This window comes from Cricetulus griseus, chromosome 2 (assembly GCF_003668045.3).
Source record: "Cricetulus griseus strain 17A/GY chromosome 2, alternate assembly CriGri-PICRH-1.0, whole genome shotgun sequence".
Taxonomy (NCBI): domain Eukaryota; kingdom Metazoa; phylum Chordata; class Mammalia; order Rodentia; family Cricetidae; genus Cricetulus; species Cricetulus griseus.
In genome coordinates, this window is record NC_048595.1 from 219,632,895 (window position 1) to 219,647,985 (window position 15,091).

The window sequence follows — 15,091 nt, forward strand, 5'->3', positions numbered from 1 at the left end:
TAACAGTATATAATCAGTATTGTGACAAGAACTATTGAAGTAATTTGTTCTTTTTGTTTGCAAAAACGAAACGCATAATTACAATTCTTTTATGTCACTAGAAACCATTTCGTTAGCTACAATTGCTGTCTGCAGTGAGAGTGGCCTTCTGACCCCAGAGCGTTGGTACTTATTTAATATTTCAGCTGCAAGGATAAAGCAAAGATGCTAATACAGAACTCGCTAAAATTGAAAAGTAGCAACCAACAGGCAGTAGATTCATCCATTCCAGAAAAATAATGTCTAATGATATTAATTATAATTCCATTTTATATACAAGTATACTTAGTAGATCCTAGACTATGGGCTGACTCTTGAATGATTTTCTCTATAATGTTAATGTTGTTCCCATTCCTTAAGAATAACGTTATTGCATGTAAGTTATTCACAGGCTTTAAAAATAGGGATGATATATTAACAGTAAATGGGAATAGAAAAGCACAAAAATAGACTTTGTGAAAGACTACAGCATTTTATATTAAAACTACTTGAACCTCTGAATTGTCAATAGAAGCAAACAGACAGCATACCTGGCTGAGGCAAAGCTCTCCTCATCCTCTGTGGCTAGAAAAAGCCAGAGTGTTTTTACCCTGATTTGCTTACATGGATATTGATTTAGCCTAGGGTAGGAATGAGAACTGCAGTAGGGGCATGTGCTGAAGGTATAATAAGGGTTTCAACATATAGCTTGTATCCCTGACACTCAAGACTCCCTCTGCACCACTGCCACCCTTCAACACTGGCCAGGGTTTCTGGGGGAGCAAGACTGGCTGACTCTTAAACCAGGCATGTCCTGTGAAGGATGAATTTACCAGGACACAGAAGAACAGGAGAGTGAGCCTTCCAGAGAAGGAAGATAAGGGGTGTTAATGTGGCAATTCCATGAGCTTTTAATTGGGACATTAGCATGCAATTCCGGCATCAAAAATAAATCCTTGCAGGCCCTCTAAAAGAGCAACTCCGTTAAGTATATGCAAGGATATCTCATTTCACCCCAAATGTTTAGCATCCTGTGAAAAGCTGTTGATCAAAGGTCTAGCATTATTTTTAAATCAGAAAAGAGCAAAGCATTTGAGTTCAGTGTGTTCCTGAAAAAAAAAAATGTGTGGCTAAAAATCATGTCACCTACTCCCATCCCTACATCTTTTCCCTTTCCAATGAGGCACACAAATATCAGACAAAACAATGGTGAAAATAATTAGTCTGGTGATCACTTCTGTTTCTATATTCTTAAAAGGCACATCAAATATGTTTATCATATTAGAGTCCAAAATTTATTATTCTTTTTCTAGCTAAATTCAAGGGTCACGGTTCCCTGTTTAATCTATTAAAGTCATGCTTATCACCATGAAGCTTCCTTTACTGCAAAGAGATTTTATGAGCAAAGACTGCATGGGGAGACTAATATTATTCCCTAAAGACCCCCAGCAGCTTTGCCATAGCGATTTCTGTTTCTTTATGAAGTATTTGTCCTCTGGGCAGCATAGCTACACAGCACAACATCCCAGATGTCAGACAGCAGAGTAAAATCCTTTGTGGAAAATTTTTACTCATTTGCAAACTGTTTATTTCTGGAAGGGACTTGAGCTGACATCAACTGGTACATATTTGTGGCTTTGACCACCAGGGACATGAAAAGCCAGGTGGTCAAGGAGTTTGGTGCAGAGTTGTCTCCTGGCTGTCCTAAAATTTCTTGGTACCTCATTCCACATGGATTATCTGATTTTTGTGCATTTTATCCAGTTTATCCGCCATTACTCATGGGTTCCCTTTGAGCTCGATACTGCCCAGGGCTGTAAGCAACCCATCAATGAGGGTGGGGTGGAGGCTGAAGAGGTTGTGCTGATGGAAGGTTAGTCAAACACTAACAGAATAGACAGCAGGTTGCTGGCCAGAGACCATAAGCACCAGAACATATTAGGTCTGATAGGCCTGGTGGCTATAATAAGAGAGAGGAGACAAAAGAGGTGGTAGGAAGACAAAGTCCATCTGAACCCATACGCTGCAGAAAGTCTGTAAGCAACCAGAAGAGGCAATATCCATTAACCAAGGTCTCTTTCTGGCTTTGAGCCCTAGTTCATACCTGAGAGTGCTACCAACTTAATGCCGGAACTCAAGACCCAGAACTGTGAGGAAAAGTGGTTTTGGTGCCAGGTCCAGTGGCACAGGGCTGTAATTCCGGCTAAGTAGAAGACTGAGGCACAGGGCTTGAGAGTTTACATTCTGACTAGGAAATTTAGAGTGATATGGTCTCAAGAGGAAAAGTAAAAGTGAAACTTGAGATCTTCAGGGTCTCGGTGCTTACCTAAGTGTGTGTAAAGCTTTGGACTGAAAAGTCCCTAGCACTAAATATAAACAAGGAAAAAAACTTGAATCTAAAAATAAAAAAAAAAAATCTGTCCTACCAAGCCTGTCACATGTTATTTGGGCAATCAGAGTATGTTTTGGTTATTTTAAAAATTGGTGGTTCTCGGGCTGGAGAGATGGCTCAGCAGTTAAGAGCACGGGCTGGTCTTCCAGAAGACCCAGGTTCAATTCCCAGCACCCACATGGCAGCTCACAACTGTCTGTAACTCCTGTTCCAGGAGATCTAATACCCTCACACAGACATACATTTGGGCAAAACACCAATGTAAATAAAATACAAATAAATAAATATTTTTTTAAAAAAATGGTGGTTCTCAACCTTCCTAATGCTGTGGCACTTTAATACAGTTCCTCAAGTTTTGGTGAGCCCCCACCATAAAATTATTTTCATTGCTACTTTATAACTGTAATTTTGCTACTGTTATGAATCATAATGTAAATAACTGTGTTTTCTGATGGTCTTAGATGACCCCTGTGAAAGTGTCATCTAACCGCCCCCTCAAAGTGGTCACAACCCACAAGTTAAGAATCATCATACTAGAATACATAGATTTTAGCCAATAGTGAGGGTGATTGGTATCAGAGATGTGAGCAAGGAAGAAAGGGTACAGAGGCGAGCAAGACGTCACCGCAGCAGGCGCTTCCAGTAGACGGTGAAGAGACGCTTATCTCCAGGGCTTCTGAACCACGTCATAAATGTCAGCATCAACAGAGGACACCATCACTTTTTGGAGTAGCAGTTTCTCATCAGCCGTCAGCCCATAAAGAATGACATGGAGACTTGCTATTAACTAAGAAAGCTCATCCTTAGCTTAGGCTTGCTCCTAACTAGTTCTTATAACTTAACCCACATTTTTAAATCTACATTCTTTTACATGGCTCAGTTACCTTTACTCTGTTACTGCCCACCCTCCTGTACACTGACTGGCTACTCTGCCTTTCTTTTTCCCAGCATTCTGTCTCTGTTTGGAAATCCCACCTCCCTCTCCTGCCTAGCTATTGGCCGTTCAACTTTTTATTACACCAATCAGAGCAGTACATCTTCACAGTGTACACATAGCCCACAGCAATCCTCCCTCCATCTTCCAGTATTCTGCTGACAGGCACAGAAGAGTCAATGCCATTCTCTTGAGCCAAGTGCGCAAATCCCGCACAAATCCAGTTCACTCCCATTTTAGTTTCAATGTACAAGAAAATGGAGCAACTTAGGAACATTTTTCTCCTCTTATGATTTTACCTGTGATAGCAGTATTCCACCATCCTTTGCAAAATATGACTATGAAGCCAGTAGTGGCAATGCATGCCTTCCATCCTGGTACCTGAGAGGCAAAGATAGGGGAGGTGTTGCCAAGTTCAACGCCATCCCAGTTACTTAGCAAGATGGTGACAAGTCTTGGCTACAAAGTGAGACCTGTAGTGATATTTAGGATTTATTAAAGCTTTCTCGAGGATTCAGAAAGCAAAATCAGCCAGAAGCCATACAAGCCAGGCACTCACCTTTAATTCCAGCAGCCAAAAGCTAGGAGGCAGAGGTACATACCTTTAATCGTAGGACTCAGAATTAAGAGATAGACAGATCTCTGTGAGTTCAAGATCACCCAGATCTACACAAGAGTGAATCAGTCTAAAAGAAAATTATAGCTCACACCTTTAATCCCAGTATTCATGAAAGGTATATAAGACAAGAGCAAGGAAGGTCTCAGTATAGAGCATTCATTACCCTGCCACACTGATGATGGGGCATTCATTCTCCAGCCACTTTGAGAACAGGAATACCCCAGTCCTGTTAGAGGTATGAGCTCTCTGGTAGCTTGGCTGCTTTGCTTCTCTGATCTTCAGGTTGAACCTCAATATCCATCTCTGGGTCTTTGTGTGTGTGTGTGTGTGTGTGTGTGTGTGTGTGTGTGTGTGTGTGTGTGTTACAGAGACCCTTTCTACACCACCATTAAATTAACCCAAGTACAAAAATCTTAAAAATACTAATTTCTTGAAAAAGTATGTCGAGATACACAAGTTTTAAGTGTATATAAATTATTAAAGATTGAGAAGGAGGAAGAGAGGGGAAGGGAAGCAAAATTAATACACAAGAGCCACTGTTGCTAATTTAATAACTGCGACTCTAAATAAATTGTTTTGAATGCATTTTTAAAATTGTGAGAAACTATTAACAAAAATTAAGCAGTATGCATACTTTCTAGAACAATAATAATACAATAGTAAATTAAACAGCTACAAAAGAGGCCAAAAGGAGAGTTAAGACAAGGAAAATACTCAAGTTCAAACACCTATGGATGGAAAGAAATATAATCCCATGATCTATTGTGTGTGTGTGTGTGTGTGTGTCTGTGTGTGGAGAGAAAGAGAGAGAGAGAGAGAGAGAGAGAGAGAGAGAGAGAGAGAGGTGTATAAATGTCTTTGATGGAATGTGAAGGCCCAAGAGTGAAGCCCAGTGTCTTCCTGGATCATTCTCCACCTTATTCATCTACACAAGAACTGTCTGCTGATCCCAGAGATCACTGATGTGTCCAGTGTAGCTTGCTCTGCTTGCTCTGGTGATCCCTTCTTGCCATTTCCGCAGTGATGGACCTGAAGCCAGGCCACACAGTGTTTAGCCAGCATTTGCATGGAATCTGTGGCCCTGAGCTTAGGTCTTCCTGCATATGAAGAAAACACCAGCCCATAGTATGTTTAAGAGAACTCTAAATAACGACAACAAGAGTTGTGGCAACTTATACAAATGAAAGGGGTTATTATATACTGACAAAAATCATAAATTGTAAAAGTATTAATGATACCAACTATATAATGAAAATTAAGTTCTTAAAACTTTTATTGAATCATAAAATAGCATTTAAAACAGCTTTTATGTTTTATATATCCACTCTCCATCTATTATCCACCTATTTTAAATGCACTGAAAGAAATATCTAATGAAATATCAATTATGAAATAAAATTTCAAGTGGCAAACACAGTATAATAATGCTTTTAGGCATATGCCAAGTAGAAAGTTTGTCAAGGATATCAATTAAAAGAAAATTTGTCAATATCCTCAAGTTAATATGAGTTTTTAATATAAGGTAACTATTTAGATATAGAATTTATCATTTCACAAGAAAGCATAGAATTGGTGTTATTTCAAAAATCCAGAAGGACACAGTATTATATAATTTATAAAGATACAAAATTATTAAGTCAATAAAATCATGATCATTGAAACTTTTGGAATGCAAATTGAATAAAATTCACACCACAGCTCTTGAAATCAGCACAGACTATGTTATCTCTTGAAATCAGCACAGACTATGTTATCAACATGATTAACAGTTACAAAAGAGAAAAAGAGAGGGGGAGAGGAGAGGTAACATAGAGAGAGAAGGGGAGAGAGGGAGAGGAGAAGGGAGAGAAGGGAAGAGAGCCAGGGGAGAAGGAAAGAGAGAAGGGGAGAGAAGGGGAGAGAAGGAGATTACTGAGAAACAGCATGTATACATAACGTGAGTGAATAGAGAAGGGCGGGAGGACATGACGTGGGGGAGGGACATGAACAGGACTAAGGTACTGAATGAAATTCTCAAAAATGAAAACGTTTCGTGAAAACTGTCATAGTTATATTCATCTAACCAAAATGAAAAACTTTATGGGAAACATATGACAATATTCTACTTATTACAAGTGCTAAAACATGAAAAACAATGGTATGCCTATACACAGATAGCCTCAAATGTGAAAACATAGTCATATAAATAATTCTTTCCATACAAACATCCCTGATGTATTTTGATTTACCAATGAAATCACCAATATGGTTGAGATATCCAAAGCAATTACAGGTCAAATAATATTTTATACATATACATTGTAATTTTTACCAAATTAAAATTTTTGTTTAATGGTTATCCAAGCAAGAACCCAGCGTAATATGAGTTGCCTAACAAAGTAATATTAAACAACTTTTTGGAAAAAGAATCAGGTGAGAATAACAGAGAACTATTGAATAATAAACATAATGTAGATGTTTCGCATCTAACAAGTGCATTGCAAAACTATAACAAACAAATGGCAAATTAAAAAACAAAACAGCAAAAAAAAAAACAAAACTCTTATTCAATGAACCAGAAAGACATCCTAAAATAGACCCTAAGATATGTGACACTCCAAATTGCTGGGTAAGATTAGACTTATTTGCACCACACTACTAATACATGATGGTGCTATATAATTGACATAATTTTCACTTTCTCATCTCTCCCTCTAGTATCTGCAACTAATAGTGGCCCTGCAAGAGTGCAATGTAGGGGAAGCTGTAGCCACGCCTTCTTAGGGGCTGGCTACAGCTTCCCCTACAGTGCAACCTTCCTTTCTTTAAGACACTCACAGAAATATGTTTAAAAATAACACACACTTCTGAACTGATGGGCTTGTGCCAAAACGATTTTTTCAGTAAGCTTCAATGATAACCTATTAGCATAGGTTTGAAATACCTTTATTTTAGATAAGTTATGGGAGTTTCAGTGCCTTATGGATCTAGGACTCGATTTCCCAGGTTACCAGTAGGTGTCACCCTCTCCACTATTCAGTACAGGTTTAATACCACATTTTGTCCAGGCCTAGGACTTCAGGTTTACTGTGAGTTGGGTGCGAAAGATGTCGAAGTCAGATAAATGTTTACATACTTTAGGAACGTACCTTGAGAAATAACAATTAAAAAATGTACCTCCCTATTTTTCTCAGTTGTGCAATATTAAAATGTTATGTATAAGTTTCTTTAAGTATAAAATAAAACTCATTTTTTACTGCCAGTCTTTGTCACATTGAACTTGACAGTTGACACAATGTTATTGAAGAGATCATTATGTCAGTTAACAAGTTAAAATGCAGTGGTTCATAATAGTAGCATTCATATGAAATCCATAACCTTTAATTTCTCATATACATAAGCAGCCTAAAATCCTCTATTTACCCCGAATGTGGCTTTAGGAACCAATAGACACCATCAAGGATAGGGTCTACTATCCTTCAGTTGCCTTTCTTCCCTATGTATTTACATGGAGGCAAACATCCATTTTTCGTTTGGGTCTTGTTATACAGATCAAAATATGGTGGGAACACACTGAATAATTACCAGTCTGAATATGTCTATAACACATAGTTGTGAACCCACAAGGTGAAAGATGACTATACCCTGTAGGCATATTCAAAACATAAATGAGTCCTTCTATTTAACAAGATTAGATGTGTCCCTGAGGCACTACTCTCTGAAGACCCCTGATTCACACCAGTTAATGGCAACTCTCTGTCTTTAGCGTAGAATATCCGAGAAGCTTTTCCTTCCTGAATACATGTTTTTCTCTTAACCTGATATGTTTTTCAGAGGGCCTTTTGGTATACTGTGATGATAGATACCACGGAAACATTTGGGTGTTTTTGGACTAATTGGATAGCTTGGCTTCCCAGAGCTGTCAGCTTCTCAATTTTTACAAGTGGTAAATTCAAGTGAAATGAAATTTCTAAAATTAAAAATAAACCCTCACAAGATATAAAAGCTAGACCACAAGGAGCCTTGACGGTTTGGAGAGTTTGTCCTAAACTGTGAGCACCTCCTGATGGCTGCTTCCAAGAGCAGCACTCCACCCTCCCACCACGAGGCTGACGGTGAGGTGATGCTTTCTCAGAGGAGTCAGCAGAACTATTTTTCTGTTCCTTGCTGCCACGCATCGCTTTGTACAGTTCTCTTGTTTGTTTTTTAAAATAGCGAAATGTGACTCAGCATGAATAGAAATTTTCTTTATTACTTCCAGCATGAATATTATCTTAGCTCTGCTTAAGAGACAGGAAAATATCTATTGGTGCAGAATGGTGCCAAATCCTGGTATTTCAAAATCAAAGACGAAAACTAGTAACTAGATATGACACGTCATTTTCATCAAGAATTTGGCAGGGCCTGGCAGTACTGGTCTGCAGTCTGGTGGAAGCAGGATCCTAATTTCAAAACCAGCCCATTCTGTGGTGGGAGCTCTAGGCCAGCCTGGTAAGTGAGACATTGTATCAATATAATAGGATGAACCAGGTCTGGAGATGTGACTCAGTGGTAGAGCGGCAGTCTAGCATGTGCACAACCTTAGGCAGAATCTCTCTAGCACCACAGAGTCCAGAATTCATGTGTGAAAAAATAATAACTATACTATCAGTTATTAAAACATTTAGGGTGACCAGCATTTTTTAAATTTACAATGAAGATTATTAAAATCTGATTTGTTTACATGTTTACCTTGAAAACCTATAAAACGGGAAAGATAGAACGTTTCCTGTGTTGATAATCCAGTTCAAGTGTATTGACTACAGCTAGGTCAGGAGAATGCACACCTCAGGGTACTGAGAGAGCTCCTACAGGCTTGCAATGCATAGGGGACCCGCATGATTTTGAAACAAATACACCGAGTTCCACAGAGGAGTTCCTTTAAGATTTTTGTCTAAGGCTTGGGTTAGTTATCTTAGGTTTGGCTAACCAGCCTGGGAGGTTTCTTCCTTAATCAATGTGAAGATGCTTTTTCTTCCAAGCAGAGGCCATCAGAACTCAATATCTTCACTACTTTCAGGCACATCAAGTTTATAAATCCTACTGAAGCCACCAGGTATCTCTGCTCTTGTTCTCTTGGAGCTTCCCTCCCCACAATCCCGACAGCTGTGCCAAAGCCTGCCTGTCCTCTAGCTAGCCAAGGGGGAAAAGAAACAAACGTGTGATATGGATCACACAGCTGGTTCTCAATCTCAGTTTAGGATTTCACTTTGGACATAAACATTGAAAAGCAAACATACAAACAAAATAAAACAAATAAAAGCCAGAAGAATCTCTTCTCAAGAAAAATTTTTTATAGAATTTAAAATTGCATTTTCTCTCCTATAAGCTGGATACTTACTAGTAGCTTATGTGTCCATGAGACATATCTTAAACTGTTTGGAATCCAGTGTCAAGTGAAATGTTGACTGATTTATCTTTGTTTATAAAATCGGTCTGAATAGCACAGTCGCAACATCTTAATTCCAAGTGTGGAATCATCATGTGATAGTAGCTGAAGTGACGCCATGAGGAAAACAAGATGACAAAATTCAACTTTGTAAGGCTTCGAATGAATAATAGAAGGTTACAGTTACAGTATTAAAATAAAGAACAAATAATTACTTATTCATGATTCTTAATATCAAGGGTGTTAACAGGGGTAAGGGATATTTGGGACAATGTATAGTAAAAACACCCACTGATCGATATTATCCATAAAGATCCCCGTGGTGTTGTAGTTTCTTCTCAACTGAAACATTCCCAGTGGAGGAGACAAACTTACTGGGATCATGGTCTCACAAGCTTTAGTAGAACCTTTCTTGCTCTCCCATTAATAAAAAGGTCAACACCTCCCCAGAAACAAGTTACCTGCAAGATGCACAAGCAATTGCAATGATGCTGCTTTTGGGAGACATCTTATAGGTAACCTGGGGCCATTTTTGAGATGCAGTTTCCCAAATCACCCTGTTCTTTAAGTTAGCGCTCACTCACGGTCCTCCTGTAAGCAATCCCAGTAAACTCACTGGACAGATGAATGCTGGGTTTTGCCTGCCATTGTCTTCGATGGCTTGAATAGCATCCTCTGAATAAGACACACAATAGGTCCCCCAGTAAATAATTCCTAGGACATATAAACATTCACAGTCTAACACAACAACAGAAATCTGAAGATCATCATGCCCAATATTTAGTCACTAAGTATTTCTTTCCCTTGTACCATGGACTTCAGGTTTGGACTACAAACATTCTAAGTTTTCATTTCTTGCTGTCTTCTGGAAACACAAATCTCTTTATGTTATGCAGACAAGTACTTTATTCAGGGCTGATTTAGTCAGAACAAGCTCAAGTGGAACTCATTAAGGTGAATGTACCTCCTTGGATTTCTTCAATATATCTAATATTTTGAAAATAGTTTCCATAAGTATTATGATAAAGAAAACACATTAAGAATCCTCTTTCAAAAGATGAAAACTGGAGGGACTAAAACGATGATCTGGGGAAAAGGTAATCTGTGGTGATGACACTATCCATTTTATATCAAGTGGGGCTTGAGCCTAACCTGAGAAGTTTCTTCCTGTACTTTGCAGTGCAGAACTAGCCCCACACAGAGAGAGCCAGGGAGCATGAAGTGCAGACCAATAGCTTTTCCACCATGAGAATGTGGTGAAAGGCCAAGAAAAGTTGGGGAGCAGGAAACTTGAGAAATCTCAAGTTGAAGCTCTGGATTCATTATTCCAATAAACCTAGGCAGATGGCATCTTACTGAAAGCTGAGGTACTAAGTGAAATCCTGCCAACCACTCACCAGAAATGTCTTTACTTTTAAAGACATACTTATTTTTATTTTATGTGTTTGGGTGTTTGCCTCTGTGGATGTCTGTTCACCATGTGATGCCTAGTACCCACCTAAGTCAGAAGTGGGCATCAGATGCCATGGAACTGAAATTACACATCGTTATGTGCTGCCGTGTGGGTGCTGGGAATTGAGCACAGGTCCTCTGGAAGAACACCCAGGGTGCTAAATTGCTGAGCCATCTTTCCAGCCCTACGAATAACTTGAACATAAAATACTACAGTGTGAGAAGAGTATCATAGAATGTGCTAAGGTAAAGCAGGAGGCAGACAAACGAAAAGAACAAAAACTCCTGTGAGTAATATAAAGACTCAAGACATTCTTGCATTAATAATGTAAGAGCAGTTACTATAAAGGAAATCATGAGTGAGCCATCAAAGATTCTTGGAAATGAAGACCATTCACATGTCTACAATAAAAAGCCTGGAAGACCGGGGAGGAAGGGATCTCCAGAAAAGTATCTTCAAAGAGAAGGCAAAATGTGGGAATGAGAGATAAGAAAATTAAACATCAATAATCTAGAAATATCTATAGAAGAATAGGGAACTCAAAAGAGAGAGAAGTATTAGGAATTCAACATATATCTGCTTTTATTAATGCATGTATTTGTGTTCACTTTTGAATGACAAAACAAGATGTAACCCCATCCTTATGGAAGGTCAGTGGTAGAGTGCTGGAAGCTTGAGTAGGTAGCTATGACTTGCTTAAGTCATAGTTTTGGATCAGAGAAGAGCACAGTGAATGCATAACAGCAGGAATCTGGTGAGAAACTTCTTTTCTGTTTGTGTCTTGCCCTTATCAAGCAACATGCAAATTCTGGGAAAGGACAGACCGAAATACCCTGGATTGCATATCAGCGGCCCTGTACTGTAGACCTTTTATCAGTTCTGAAAGGCAGCCCCATGCTGCTGTCCAAATCCCACGTCCTAGTTTCCTTTGTGACTCACTCTGAAAACTGGGCAAATATTTTTTGAGCAGTCTCTAAGATAAGGAGTTCATCAGCATTCTGGGGTTTGGCCTGGGAGTCCTGAGCCCCTTCTGCTTTGGAGAGCAAGCCTCAAGGACTTTTGTCCTTGTTGGGCAGTTGTACCTACATGCCCTTGACTCTGCCCCTCTCTTTCATTCACTGTCTGAATTGAATAGATGACCTGATACTTCAAAAGCCTCTTTCTATAAGCTGAGTCCTTACATGTTTTCAAGATTCTCTAAAAAGATTTATATTTATCAAGCATTAATAAATTAACTTTCAATGCAAACATATTTATTATTGGCTGTCAAAACAAGTTTAAAAATGAGAATATTCTCATTTCTTGCAAACATGTTTGTGAAGAAAAAAAAAAAACAATAACACAACTCCCAAAGATGCTGCTTCTCTGTGGTAATCACTCAACACTTTTGAGCTGCTAAATAAAGAATGGATCACGTGGCATACATTCTATTCTGTGATTAAGGGGAATGTTGCTGAGAGAGAGACAGAGACAAAGACAGACAGATCCTGAGAAAGACAGAGACAGAGAGAGACAGACAGACCCAGCGAGACAGAGACAAAGAGAGGCAGAGAGGCAGACAGACACCGAGAGACAGAGTCATATATAGACAGACAGACCCGGAGAGAGGTTGAGTCTTTTCTCCCTTGGTTCTCCCTCCACACCTATTCAGTCTCTTTCACGTCCTTTTGCACCATCTCCATGCACCTTATTTTTTTTTTTTTTTTAATACAGGGTGTCTCACTTAATCCGAAGCTCACTGATTTGGGCTAGACAGAGTGTCCACCCAGCCCTCTTTCCCCAGGATCTGCCTGTTTCTGTTTCCTAGTACTGGGGTTACAGCTGTGAGTCACCAAGACTGCCTTTTACCTGGTGCTGGATGGGAACACAGTCCTCTTGCTTAGTTAGTGAGTACTTTATGCCCGCTGAACCACTTCACCAGTCCCCCCTTTCCTTTTTCCTTTCTTACAGCTATCATTTTAAAGGAAAACTCAGGCTATCCCTACCAAGGTTGTGCTAGAATATAAGGAAGAAGAAACATAATCTGTGGATGAATGCAGTACAATTAATGATAGATTTGCTCAACTATCAGTGAATGCTGCTTTTAGAGTTGGAAAGGCAAATATGTTATTTTAAACATTTGTGGATAAGAGAATGATTTAACAAGCACTCCTTGGCTTGATGATACCCCATCATTAAAGTGTGACTTAAATTTAGATGTGAGAGAATTACTCCTCTTACAGTTAAATCCACAGCCTTAAAGAATACCACAGCCTTATCTAGTCCTAGCCCTTCCCTCTAAAGAACTAAATGGGTTTTACTGACATTTTTTTTTACTGCTTTCAGTGTTCCCTAAGGGAAGATAGCATTGTTTCCATGGGGTAGATAAGAAAAATGCAGAGAAATTAAATGGAATGCTTAAGATTATTCAACCAGCTATAGCTTTGGGAGGGCAATACTGGTCTCCAGAGCTCACACCAATACTTCAACCAACTATGTCACTCTTCACTGGAGGAAAGGGCATAATGAGTGTTAAGCCCAGAAACTAAATACGTTTTACTATCCTCTACCCAATGACAATTGTAGTTCAGAACTCCCCTGAAGGTCAGTCTTTGCCTTTAAAAGGATACAAGGGCAAAAGTTTGGTACAACTAACCCTTACCAAAAGGTTCCAAGTGATTCATTTCCTCCAGTTCTATTTGTCTTGAGAAATAGGCTCTCTGCCTGTCAAGTAACCTGCATGCTGGTGCCACCCCATAAATAAATACTCACCCTTGCAGTACAACAGGTAAGATTTGGTGATATCACAGGGATCCCATTTCCTTAAATGTAGCTCATCTTTAAGTGAACTCTAGGGATTATTTTTGCAATTTGTCCTTGAAGTACATAGGAAAGAAATGGTTCAGGAAAAAATAAGATAAAAATAAGGTTCACAAAAGAAAGGGTCTAAGCAAAACAAGCCTTGGTGCAGGCCTGATACTTATCAATTCTTGCAATAATTTTTAAATGAATTAATTTTTAAACAAATAAATCAATACATAGACAATAAATATGTTGTTTCAAATGAATATTTTGATATGGCCAGACTAGTGTTTCTGCATGTCTACATAAAGTCACCAAAGTTTCTATTTTCCCTTGGTCTATAGATTATTTACTCAGCATTGCCTTTTACAATACAAATTTTGTTGTTCACTAAAGCTTGGACAAACTAAATAAAACTATTGGGTGTGTGCACTAATGAGTGGAGTGTATGTGTGTGTGTTGGGGGACAAATGTCTGTAGAGGTCAGAAGATAATCTACTTTCCACCTTTTGAGACATGGTGTTGCTAAAATTCCTTCCCTGGAAGGAGACATTAAGAATGTCTACCTTTCCTCCTAAGGTGCCAGTGACAAAGTTCTCCCCAGAGAACCAGTGGGTTTGTTTAGGCTTGTTGACAGAACAATAGGTATGGGTTTATGGTCGAGAGCCTTAAAGCAGCCACATTGGAAAGACTACACCCTGATATGGATGAGAAGTGCCCCATGGATGCTCACATGTCTACATAGATGTCCATGTGAATGAAGCTCACTGCCTTTGCAAGCTTAGACACCTCTAGCCCTTCCCTGGCATCTCATGCAGTTAGATCGCCGATGCACACAACTGGTTGGGGCCTGTAGCAAGCTATCTGAGCACGATATCCTCTGACCCTCCTGCTCTTTCTTCAGTGCAGACAGTGAACAGGAAGTCCTGCTGTGGCAATCTTCTGCAAGTAGCCCAGATGAAGGCCAACACATCCGTATTTCTGTCTTCTGTCTCTCCACAGCTGGATGACCGTTTCCTCACAGCTTACATGGAACCTGGGGATGCAACTCTAGTCCCTATGATTTGGGGGAACACATTTTACCAGCTGAGCTCTCTCTTCGGTGCTAGTTTTCTGTATAAATCTTGAAAAGAAACAAATAGAGAAGCGCTGAAGACAGAACTGCGGACATGGGAAGAAAATGACCTGAGATCCTGAGTAACTGTCCTAGGGATCCCCATGGAAGTCGTCATATTTAATATACATATATTAAATGCTGAAGCCCAGCTGTGGTCCTCCGTCTTCATATACTTCTCAAGCAATACTGGAATTCTTCTCATGTTCGAAATAAGGAAATAAAAGAGCCTTTAGGCTGGTAGGAAAAATACTCAAAGTCAGGTGTGCTTGAATGTAAAGTCCCATCTGTGTGCTATGTCTCCTACTTTCCAGAAGGAAGCTCACTGTAATTCAGGGGCTGCTTATAAGTTACTCTGCTCTACCCAACTACT